This window comes from Marmota flaviventris, chromosome 17 (genome assembly GCF_047511675.1).
Source record: "Marmota flaviventris isolate mMarFla1 chromosome 17, mMarFla1.hap1, whole genome shotgun sequence".
Taxonomy (NCBI): Eukaryota; Metazoa; Chordata; class Mammalia; order Rodentia; family Sciuridae; genus Marmota; species Marmota flaviventris.
The window spans coordinates 77,620,051-77,631,324 of record NC_092514.1 but is presented as its reverse complement, the minus strand read 5'-3'; the positions used below and the strand labels follow the sequence as shown (position 1 = coordinate 77,631,324).

At 51.5% G+C, this 11,274-nt stretch overlaps 2 long non-coding RNA genes across 2 annotated transcripts; one reads left to right on the top strand and one right to left on the bottom strand.

Moving 5' to 3' along the window:
• Nucleotides 1-303: 303 nt before the first annotated feature.
• On the bottom strand, nucleotides 304-914 carry LOC114079373 (uncharacterized). Its single transcript, XR_003580479.3, has 2 exons — nucleotides 827-914; nucleotides 304-671 (listed from the first exon to the last, which is right to left on the bottom strand). It is a non-coding gene; the product is annotated as an uncharacterized lncRNA (long non-coding RNA).
• Nucleotides 915-1,310: 396 nt separating this feature from the next.
• LOC139702329 (uncharacterized) lies at nucleotides 1,311-3,287 on the top strand. Its single transcript, XR_011704941.1, has 2 exons — nucleotides 1,311-1,386; nucleotides 1,455-3,287. It is a non-coding gene; the product is annotated as an uncharacterized lncRNA (long non-coding RNA).
• Nucleotides 3,288-11,274: the final 7,987 nt, after the last annotated feature.

The window sequence follows — 11,274 nt, the reverse complement described above, 5'->3', positions numbered from 1 at the left end:
GCCCCCACCTCATGAACCCTCCCTGCACACGCTCCCCACCCTGGACCCTCCCAGCGGTGTCTCTTCCATCCACACACTGACACCCTTCTGGCCTCAGTGAGGACTTCTGTCCAGAACTCCTGTGGAGGGACCTGGAGGGGACAGACACTCTGAGCCCAGCACTGCGCCCAGCCTTGAAAGCAGTCCTCACCTATGTACCAGGAAATGAACAATAGCACCCTGTTTTTAGTTATTGTGGTAGTTATTTAAATTATTCAACAGTCAGCTTACGAATAAATTTTTTTAAAAATCAGAAACAGTGAAAACCTTTATCAGGAACTTTAATAAGAATTTAAACAGAAAACCTCTTTGTATTTGTATCCCTCAATTTGGAAGTGCAGGGGTCATAAAAGATGAAAGAGTACTGAGTTCATGTGAGATGGTCCAAGTGCTGGGTGAGAAGTAAGCTATTCACTTCCTGATGCTGAGTCAGAGGTGTTCGTCGAGGACCTTGTCATCTGAAGGCGTCAGTTCCCCCTATACTACCGCCAGAGCTTTTCTTCTCTGCCACCAGGGGCAGCAAATGCAAGACTTGGGCTCGGTGCGCTCAGCAAGCAGCAGCCCAGACACAGCCTGCTCTACGACGGCGGCGTCATCCTTCCGGGGAGGGAACCCGTTTCCCGGATTTCTTACTATTTCGGTCATGGTGAGCAGGGTCGGGAAAAAGGAAACCATAACGATGAATAACCCTGGGATGATGGAATAGCAGACTACTGACGCAGGAAGCTACGTGCATGAATCTCAAACCGCGACGCCAAGTGAAAGGAGACGTCCCGGGAGCACGTACCAGTGCTATCTATATGCGCTCCCGGGACAGGCAAAACTCGTGGACGGCAGAGCAGTGACGCTGCTGGGGCTGCAGGTGGGCAGAGCGGGAAGGGCTTGGAGAACGTTCCCGGGCGTGCTCGGAGCTGTCGCCTGCACTAAACTCGCGACGCGAGGTTAAGGCTGTGCGCTCCGCGGTCCCTGAACCTGGCACCTACAAACACTCCACCAGGGCAAGTGCGCTAGAGCTCGGGGCCACGCGCGCCAAGCCCGCGAGGCTGGCTACCAAGTCGGGCTCCCGCACTCGCACGCCAGCCCCCACCCGCCAGGACGTCGCAGCCAGGCGCCGAGGCTCGGCGCGCGCTCCGGGAGGGTTCTGGCGACGGGCAGGGGCAGGGCCAGGGCCGGGCGCCTGCGGCCGCAGGTTACGCGGACTTCAGCTCACGTGCCCCACTGGTCTCCTTGGGCCGGAGGCCTCAGTTCGGAGGCTACCGAGACGCGGCCCAGGAGGACCAGACCCGTGAAGGTTCCGGGGATGGCCCTCCTAGGGAGCCGTAGCCAAGACGGTCGCGGTCTCCCTGGGCACATGACCCAGGCCTGGCCAGTCACAGAACGCCAGGCTCCGGTCTGAGTGATTGGGTCAGAGACAGGCACATGACCCACGATGGACCAATGAGAGCCCAGCCATGAATGCTGAAGGTGGAGCCAGAGTCAGTTGAGCCGCGGGCAAAATTTTCACTTTCCTCTGAAGACGGCCGAGTGCCAACCAGTGTCCCAGGGAAACTTGCGCCCAGTCCGAGGTCCGAGCGCGCGGGAACCACGGCACGCGTCGTAACTGATGGCCAGCCCCGATGTCCCCAGGGCGCCGGCGGTTCGGTCGCGGGTGGGTCTAGGATCCATACAGGGCACGCGCGCCGCGTGGCAGGTGACAGTATCCAGTGACTCTAGTTGCAAATTACGAAAAGCCCATCGCTATGGTCCTGAGAAGTCGGCTGTGGACGCCGTCAGGTAACAACGCCCTGCAGGTGCCTGAGACGGGAGGGCAGCGAGCATGGCCTTATGGACCACCGAACTCCCGAGGAACCCTTGGACTCGTTAGCTACAGTGCATTTGCTACGAAACACCCTTAATGTCTGCAATTCGGTGTTGTCGGCATATTCGGAGTCGAGCAGATATCACTGATGACCGATTTTACTTTTTCATTTCCCAGAAAGAACCTGTACCCACTAGCAGTCACTCTCTCCGCTCCTCCCCCAGCCCTAGAAATCTACTGTCAGTCCCTACAGACCTACCTTTAATATCTCATGGGACATACTTATACTAAAAAATTATCTGTTGCTTATGACTTCCCAGTAAGAACCCTAAAGCTTAGGAAATAATGCCAAGAATTAATAAATGGGATGGCATCAAATTAAAAAGCTTCTGCACAGCAGAGGAAGTAATTAGGGAAATAAAGAGAAAACCAACAGAATGGGAGGAAATCTGACAGGATTAATAAATAGAATATATAAAGAATTCAAAAAACTTAGCAGCAAAAAAGCAAATGATCCGATTAATAAATTAATAAATGAACCAAACATACATTTCTCAAAAGAAATACATATGGCCAACAAATGTATGAACAAATGTTCAACATTGTTAACAATTAGGGAAATGCAAATCAAAACTACCCTACATTGGGGTTGTGACTGGGTTTGATCCTCAGCACCACATAAAGATAAATAAAGGTATTGTGTCCATCTTCAACTAAAAAATATTTTTTAAAAACTGCATTTTACATTTTAAAAAACTTCAGTGAGATTTCATTTCACTCTAGTCAATGGCAGTCATCAAGAATACAAAAAATAAATACTAGAGCAAATGTGCAGGAAAAGGGACACTTTTACACGGTTGGGGGGACTGTCAATTAGTACAATCACTATGGAATTCAGCATGGAGTTTTCTCAAAAGTCTAGGCATGGAAGCACCTTATGATCCAGTTATACCACTCCTCAGTATTTATCCCAAAGAATTAAAGTCAGTATACGACAGTGGTACATGCATCCCCATGTCTATAGCAGCAGGATTCACAGCAGCCAAACTATGGACCCAGCCTATGTGTCTATCAGTGATGAATGGATAAATAAAATGTGGTATATTTTGGAGTTATATTCAGCCATAAAGAAAAATGAAAGTATGTCATTTGCAGGAAAATGGATGGAAATAGAGACCATCATGTTAAATGACATAAGTCAAGCCCAGAAGGTCAAGGGTTGTATGTTTTCACGTGTGCAGAAGCTAGAAAGGAAAACAGCAAAGGAAGGTAGGGGTGAATCTTTTGAAAATTGAAGGGAGATCAGTAGAGGAAGGGACCAAAGGGAGGGGGGAAGTGCTGGAGAGTGATATTGGCCAAATGATGATCATATTGTGTACATGTATGAATATGAAACAGATCCCACCATTACTTACAACTACAGTGTACCAATTAAAATGTGGAAAATTTATATTTTGCTTATCTGAAGTAAAAATCTATCTATACTTTTTTATCTGCTAACTCTGGCCACCCTGAGGTGGGTGTTGGAGCACCCTCACCTAGGAGGTGATAAGAGCCCATGGACATTTGACATACATCACTACCACCTCCAGATTTCCAAGAAGACAGGCAGGCATCCGTTCCCTTCCTTGACTCTGCATGGACCCTCAGGGGCTCTCTGGCCTAGCCCTGTGACGTTTCTGGACTCAAGGTGTGATACCAGGAGAGGGAGAGTTAGTAAGGATGATTTTAGGCCTAACACACCCAGATCTTTCAAGAGTGTATTATTGTCCAAATTTTTCTTTATTCCATACTTACTAGTTCTCTTTCCATATTTAAAAATAGTTCTATTGAGTGTTTCTTAAATTATGACATTAATTTCTGTTGTTTTTCCTTTTCTTTTTTTTTTTTTTTTTTCTTTTTTTGTAGTTGGACACAATACCCCTATTCCATTCATTTATTTTCGTGTGGTGCTGAGGATCGAACCCAGGGCCCCACACATGCTAGGCAAGCGCTCTATCGCTAAGCCACAACCCCAGCCCCTATTTCTGTTGGTTTTCATCATCTCCCATAACTTCACAATGGGTATCCTGTGGCTGGTGCATCGAGTGGCCAGTCTTCTCCCTGCCAGGTCAACAGATGCTCTCCAGAAAGTCAGTGAGGCTCTGCAGCTGGCTCACCAGCTTTCTATCTTACAACCAATTTTCTTCTTTTATTTGTGTTTTGTTTTGTTTTTGCATTGCTGGGGATTTAGACCCAGGACCTCGCATATGCTAGGCAAGCACCCTACCATTGAGCTACATCCCCAGCCCGTTTTTAAAAATTATTTTGAGATAGGGTCTCACTGAGTTGCCCTAGCTGACCTTGAACTTGCGATCCTCCTGCCTCAGCTCCTGGGTATTGGGACCACAGGTGGGACCCCCTTGCCTGGCTTCCTTCTTTCTTTCTTTTGATGGACCTACTTTAGGCAGTCCCTGGGTCATGGAATATGCAAGGTCTCTCTGATTCCATCGCAGCACTCCACTGAATCATTCCTTGCTCATTCCCCTGACCCATGGGCAACCCTGTTGATGTGTTTTGTGTGCTTGTATTTTATCATCTCAAGAAATGATATATTTAAAGACCCATTGTTATTAGCAAGCTGGGAGTAACAGGGAAGACCTTTAGCTTGTTGTGGGAACAATCGGAAAACTAAAGCAATTTTTAAGCATTTTTTAGGTAACATTTTTAGTTTAGAATGAATTTAGGTTTACAGATCAGCTGTGGAGATATCAGAGAGTTCCCACACACCCCACACCCAGTTTCCCTTCTGTTAACAGCTTCCATTAGGGCCAGTGTTGGTGCATCACTAAAGCTCATACTTCATCCAAGTTCCCCGAGATGCTTTTCTCTCCAGGATCCCATCCAAGATCCCACGTGACACTTATCTGTCCTGTCTCCTCATGGCTATGCTTTCTCAGACTTCATTGTTCTCGTCTTCACAGTTAGGAGCACTGGTCAGGTGTCTTTACACTGTCCCTCTGCTGGGATTTGCCTGATGTTTTCCTCCTGTTTTGACTGGGGCTTGGGATGTTAGGGAAGGAAGATCACAGAGACAAAGTGCCTTTCCCACCTCATCGTTTCAAGAGGCAATGCTCCAATGAAGGATTCTTTCCCCCAACTCCTCATACTGTACAGTCAGTATGCACAGTCCACATGGAGGACCAGGAAGCTGATGGGCAGCACCAGTGGTCATTCTGTCCACTGCTTGGACAGTCAGGCCTCTGATATTTCCAAGAAGTGATCAGGACAGGGTTGGATAGCAAGCCTGCTGAGAGCCTCTGATGGAGATGGTGGTTAAAACCCGAGTCTGGAAGTGTCTGGGCCAAGTGCCTGCCATTGCTTCAAAGCCTGGAGCACCCAGACCCCAGACTGCAAGCCCAGCTGGCTCTCCACTACTCTAGGGCTCCCCTGTGCCCCGCATGCCTCCTCTCCATGGAACCCTTGCACTCACCCAGGGTAAACAGAGCTGAAGAGCTTCTTGCTGCCATGTGGGTTGCTGCACCTCCCTGGCTTTGTGCAAGAGGCAGGCCAAGCCTGGAAGGCTCCTGGTCCCTCCTCTTCAGGGTCTGCAGGAAAGGATGCCATCCTGCTAGGGGGCCACAGTCCATTGCCACAGACGAGGGCAGCAGAAAGGACACATCGTCCCCACTAGTGCAGAGCTCTTCTTGTCCGGAGGAGAGAGCATATTGACGGTGTCCTGTGGGAGAGTGGGGCAGATGCCAAGAACCTTGGTTAATTCCAGCTTCCTTGGGGAAGCCCACCCACCAGGGGCTCTGTGATTTGCCTGAGCTCAGGAGGGTATGGGGCTTCTAACAATGCCAAGGCAGAGGGAGGGATGTTCCTGAGCCAGGGGATGAAATACTGGGCCAGGGAACCCTGGGACACCTTTGCCCACAAAGACTGGAGCTGCACCCAGCCCAAGGGCCAGTCAGGTCCAAGCATCCAGTATTGGGATGAGCATCCTAGCTCAGACTCTAATGTCAGACCTGAACCATCTCCGTTCAGAGAGTACAGCCCCTGCCTCAAATGTCCACAAACGTGGGCCACCTCTACCTTGTCCAGGGCTAGCATAGTAGAACTCCTGCCACTGCCTGGCCTCTTCGGGGGGTCCATGCTCACCTGACCCAAAGCCTCAGCAGGAGTCCGTTCCACTGAGGCCACCTTTGCATGGCCAGGGCTTGCTGCAGTTGGGGGCTGGGTCTGGCAGGAGCTCTTTGTCTTGGCCCTACTGGGCCATTCCCTGTGGCAGGGAGCAAAATCAGCCCCAGCTGAGACCCCTGGTCTCTGGCAGACTGTCCAGCTCTGCAGCCAAACCCAGGTATCACTGAGGTTGGAATGTGGTTTGCTTTTCTACTTTAGTTCCACATGGCCAGTGGCTGCTGTCTTGTGTAGTGCACCCGGGAACCCTGCACCGCAGCCCTGGGCTCCGTCAGGCCTCAGTTGAGCTGGGATGGATCTAAGGAGGTTAGGACATGAACTCACCTCCATTGCTCTGGTATGGGTCAGGGATTGCTTTCCTCTAGCCAGTCAGTCATCAGGGTTGCACCAAGCTCTGAAAACCTAAAGGACTTTTTTCCCTTGGGTCCCTTGGATGTCTGGGTCTCACCTGAGCCCTAGGGGACCCCAGCACTTCCTGGCCTTACCCTCGGCCTTTGGCTGGGTGTTAGCTTCATTCAGCATGCACATACCCCACCTCTCTCTCCTGGAACACCCCTACATCGCACCATGGACCTTCACCCTAACCCCTCTCCCTCTGGCTAAGGCCGCTCTTTGTCCTTGGGACCTTAGTGAGTCCCCTGGAAGCTGCCAGAAGCTGCTAACAGCAGCCCTTCTGGGTTCCCCCAATAGCCTCTGTCCAGCCAGCAATTGTATTCACTTGTATGTGGGTTGGCTTGTCCATCTTCACCCCCACCTTCGACAAGGACAGGGACCCTATCAGATCATGCTACCCCTGGGGGCCCAGACCAAAGCCTGCAAGTAAAAGGGGAAGTAATCCAGCCAGAAATGGTCTCCCAGAGGTTTCTTCCAGGGGTTCCCTGGGGGCAGGGGAAAAGAGCACCCAGACGTCAGGTCCACTACTCCAAGCCTATATGGACCCTCCTCAAGCTCCAGGAAGTTTCCTGGACTGGCTGCCTTTCCTACCCACCAGGCAAGAGCAGGTCCCCAGAGTTCCTCCACAGACAAAGGACACAGGCTCCTAAAGCTCCCCAGGCTGTCCACAGCTCCACATCACCTCCTGGGGCTTACTGCCCATTTCCTGTGCCCCCATACACTTCCTGGCCTCTAGCCTGCTCTCCATACCTCCCTCCCACACACAGTCTCCCAGTTGCCACCAGGAGCTCCCTGAACTTGGAGCAAGGGCCCAGAGGAAGCCATAGCAGCCACCAGGTCTTTAATCCCCAACACCAGGGTGTTCCATGAAGCCCAGACCAGGGCCAGTCACAAAGTTCCGCAGTAAGCCAAGAGGGCTAGTCACATCAGGACACAGGGGCAGAGGCTAGGCCTTGGGCTCCAGTGGGTATGAGCACTGCCAGTCTCAAAAAGCCACTAGGGCAGGGGCTGGGGCTGCAGCTCAGTGGCAGAGCACTGGCCTAGTATGTCTGAGGCACTGGGTCTGATCCTCAGCACCACATAAAAATAAACAAAATAAAAGCATTCTGTCCATACACAACTAAAAAGAAAAGCTACTAGTGCAAATCCATTTTTTGCTGTTGGAACAGAATACTACTGTCACATTCCTCACGACTAAAACACTCAGGGTCACTCCAGGTGAACTGGGCTGCATGAAATAACCACAAAAGAGACAGAGATACCTTTTTCTTCGTGTCCTGTGACGGCTCCTCTGACCTTAAGGGTCTGCAGAAAGAGAGAGAGAGCAGGTGCTGACCCCTTTTATTGGGGAGAAGCCACTCAAATGAGGCAAGGGGTCAGGTTTCAGGGAGATGAGTCTAGCTTCCTGATGTCCACTGTCAGCAGATTGACTGATACCTGGGTAGGCCACACCCAAAGTCAGAGCAAGAGAAGGGGACACACAAAGGGTGTTTCCATGGAACATTCTATCCCAAACAGGGCAAGGGGTTAATATCACAAAGGAACAGGTGAGCACAGCTCGACCCCATGGGTGACACGCCTACATCTGAACTACATCTCAACTTCCTGAACCGGGACAATGTCCAAGTCACTGTGAAATGTAGTGATTGGTCAGAGCCTCTTGCTTCAGTATGTGAAGGCTGGGTCATTCAGAGTGGCTCCCCACATACTACCCACTGGGTAATTTATAAGGAATAGAGCTGGGGATACGGCATTTGCCTAGCATGAGCCAGGCTCTGGTTTCATCCCCATCACTGCGGGGTCAGGGGTGCCAATCAATGAGCAGAGATGAAATTTCTTACCCTTTGGAGGCTGAAGAGCCCAAGGTCAAGGGGCTTGCATCTGGCAAGGGCCTTCTGTGCCATCCCCTGGTGGAAGGTAGAAGGCCAAAGGACACGTGTGAGGGGTGGAGGCGCCTAAGTACCCCCTTGTGCCAGGAGCCACTCCTGGGTCTACTTGAGCCCAGAACCGTCCTGTCCTGATCACTTTCTGAAGGGCCTGCCTTGCCGCTCTGTCCAACTGGCATTGTTCACAGCACCTGAACTGTGAGGGACACATTCAGACCGTAACACACAGCCTTGACACTGACCTGCAAGCTGCTCAGGACCACCAGTTTGGGGCAGAGGCAGGCCTCCCCTGATCATCCCCACAAGGATCCTGCTACCTCATATTTTGCTCTCTCCACATGGTGGCTCTATTTAGAGTGTGGGCAAGACTGAGGGGCATCCAGGCCTTGGCTTTGCAGTAGGTGAGTGGGGTGACTTTGTGGTCTTGGGGCACAGGATCTCTCTGCAAAGTCGGCAAAGGAGCAGCAGGGAAAAGTGGGATGGCCCTTTTTTGCAAAATCTGGCTATGGTTCAAACAGCAGACTGAAGGGAATAAAAGTAGTTACTGGGGCAGGGGCTAGGACATCAGTCAGCAGAGAGCTTCAAACACCACAAAGGGGGTTAACTCCTTGCTGCTGGCCATAGAGACCCACCAAAGTTCTGGAGACCTCTCCTGTCACGTGGAAGTATGAGTGAGTGATTCTGACCTGGAGTTTGCAAGCAGGCTGACCCCAGGCTGAGGCCCCCTCGGCACAGGCTGGAGGTCCCCAGAGTTATCATCTCTCCGTTACTAAGGGAAACACAGGGTACTGCAAGATGATCCAGGGCTTACAGAACAGGGCCCACAAATCGGAGGCCCCAACTGTGTGTGGGGCAGCACCTACCAAGCACTCCTTGCAGTGTCTGGGGGCATGCTCAGCTTTTCAGGTGGTCAGTTTGGGACTGCTCTAGCTGCAAGCTGAGCTTGTGGGGGCATAGTAGTGGAAGGAGAGAGAAGGCGCTGGTGTGGTTCCTGAAGTCAGGTTCTATCCCAGTCAGAAATGATCTGGATCCTAGTGCAGAATTATGACCTTAACTCCCACACCCAAGGGTTGGCAAGCTGCCAGGAGAGAATTGACACCATTCACTAAGAGGAAAGCGCTAGGAGTTGTTGTCAGGTCAGAGGGATGCTGGGACCAAGAGCAGGTTGTGGCGGGGCCTGGGATGCCTGGTGGGGGAGGTGTTGGACAGACAGCAAGAAGACAGACTGGGAGCACACAGGATCCCACAGCCACTCACTCCACTGCTGTGAGTGAGGGAGTTCAGGCAACGTCTTGAACTGGACTCTCGTCTTCAAGGCAACTTGACCTGGTGGTTGTCAGTTGGCCTCTGACTATGCAAGGTCAAGGGTGGTTTCCAGCCAGGAGAATGGGGAGGGAAGAGCTAAAGGGGGCCTGGCTAAGACCAGTGAGACTGTGTTCACCTCCCCATGCTCACCCTTTACAGTCCAGCCAGGCACAGGCCAGTGGCAGCAGTTCATGGGCATTTTGGGGGTGATCCTGCCCAGAAAGAGAGGTCATGTTTTTTGTGGAAGTAGTGCCCCCTGGATACTTTGTGCCTCTGCCCAGCCCAAGGGACCCCTCATGGGCAGTTTATCCTCCCCACAGGCAAGGTTAAGAAGTGCCCCTTTGGTGGCTCTTCTGTATGTCAGAAGTCCCTACATACTGCCGTAGTGCTAGTCACATGTGCCAGTACATGGGTGGGTCTATCTGTCCAGCATATAGTGATTCCTTCAGGCTCCCAAGAAGCATCAGGGCCACAAGCAGGTTAAAGACAAAGCAAGACACTCCCAGGTGTCTCTCTTCCTTCAGACTTGACGACACAATATCTGAGATGTTGGCTGCTTCTTCTCTCTGGTCTCATGGCATAAATTCTTTTTTTGTGGTGGGTACCAGAGATTGAACTCAGGGGCACTGTACCACTGAGCCACATATCCAGCCCTATTTTGTATTTTATTTATATTTTATTTAGAGACAGGGTCTAAGTTGCTTAGTGCCTCGATTTTGCTGAGGCTGGCTTTTGAACTCATGATCCTCCTGCCTCAGCCTTTTGAGCTGCTGGGGTTACAGGCATGCACCACCATGCCCTGCCATCATGGCATAAACTGTTGATGTTTTAAGTCTCTGGGTCTGGGTCTGTCTTACTGCCACGTGCCCAGCTTGGACTGACTATACAGTCTGTGACTATCTCATCTCAAAAGTGTCCAGCGCTTGATAATGGACTTCTGGCAGGTGCTGCGCTGTGGGTACAGAAGAGCTTTAATCCCCAGAGCAGGTGCCAAATGTTCAAACATAGGCATCAAGCTGTCCAACGGTCAGGCTGTTCGATGGCCCTTCGTTTTTTGCTGGGCTGTGAGCAGAGATGCATGATTAGAGAGCCTGTGCCTGCACTTACTGTGTGGGGCTTCTCTGGGGGATTCCTCCGTTTGAAGCCAGTTGTCAACTTGAACTTCCACATCCTTGTTTGCTTTTTCCAGAAGCAAGTTCACATTCAACAAGGATCAGATAAAAATGTTGACTTCGTGTCCAGGCTGATGGCACTGAAGGGAGGAGGAGACAGACGTCTGGGCCTCACCCTCTGCACCCTTGGTGGTTTCACCATCCACCGATCTTATTGCCCACTTTGAGGGCCCCAGAGGTAGACAGAGGTGGACCAGGAGACCAGCTCTTCCTCCCCCCTTCGCTTGGTACTGAGAAGGAGTGGGCAGCCAAACACCGCAGGTACTGATGTTCTGCAGCGCCCAAAGTCCAGAAAATGGCAGCTCCTGTCAGGGTGGACTGCACACTTATGACCCCTGATCCAGGGCTGGGGCCCTCTGTCCTCGTGCAAAGGGCACTGCCTGGCACCTTTCCCAGGTCTGTCGAGAGGACCGGCTGGCTTCCCTGACACTTGCAACCAAAAGCCCCGCGCGACCAAGGGGAGCCCGCCAGTGGGAAGGCAGGACAGGCCCGAGATCGAGGA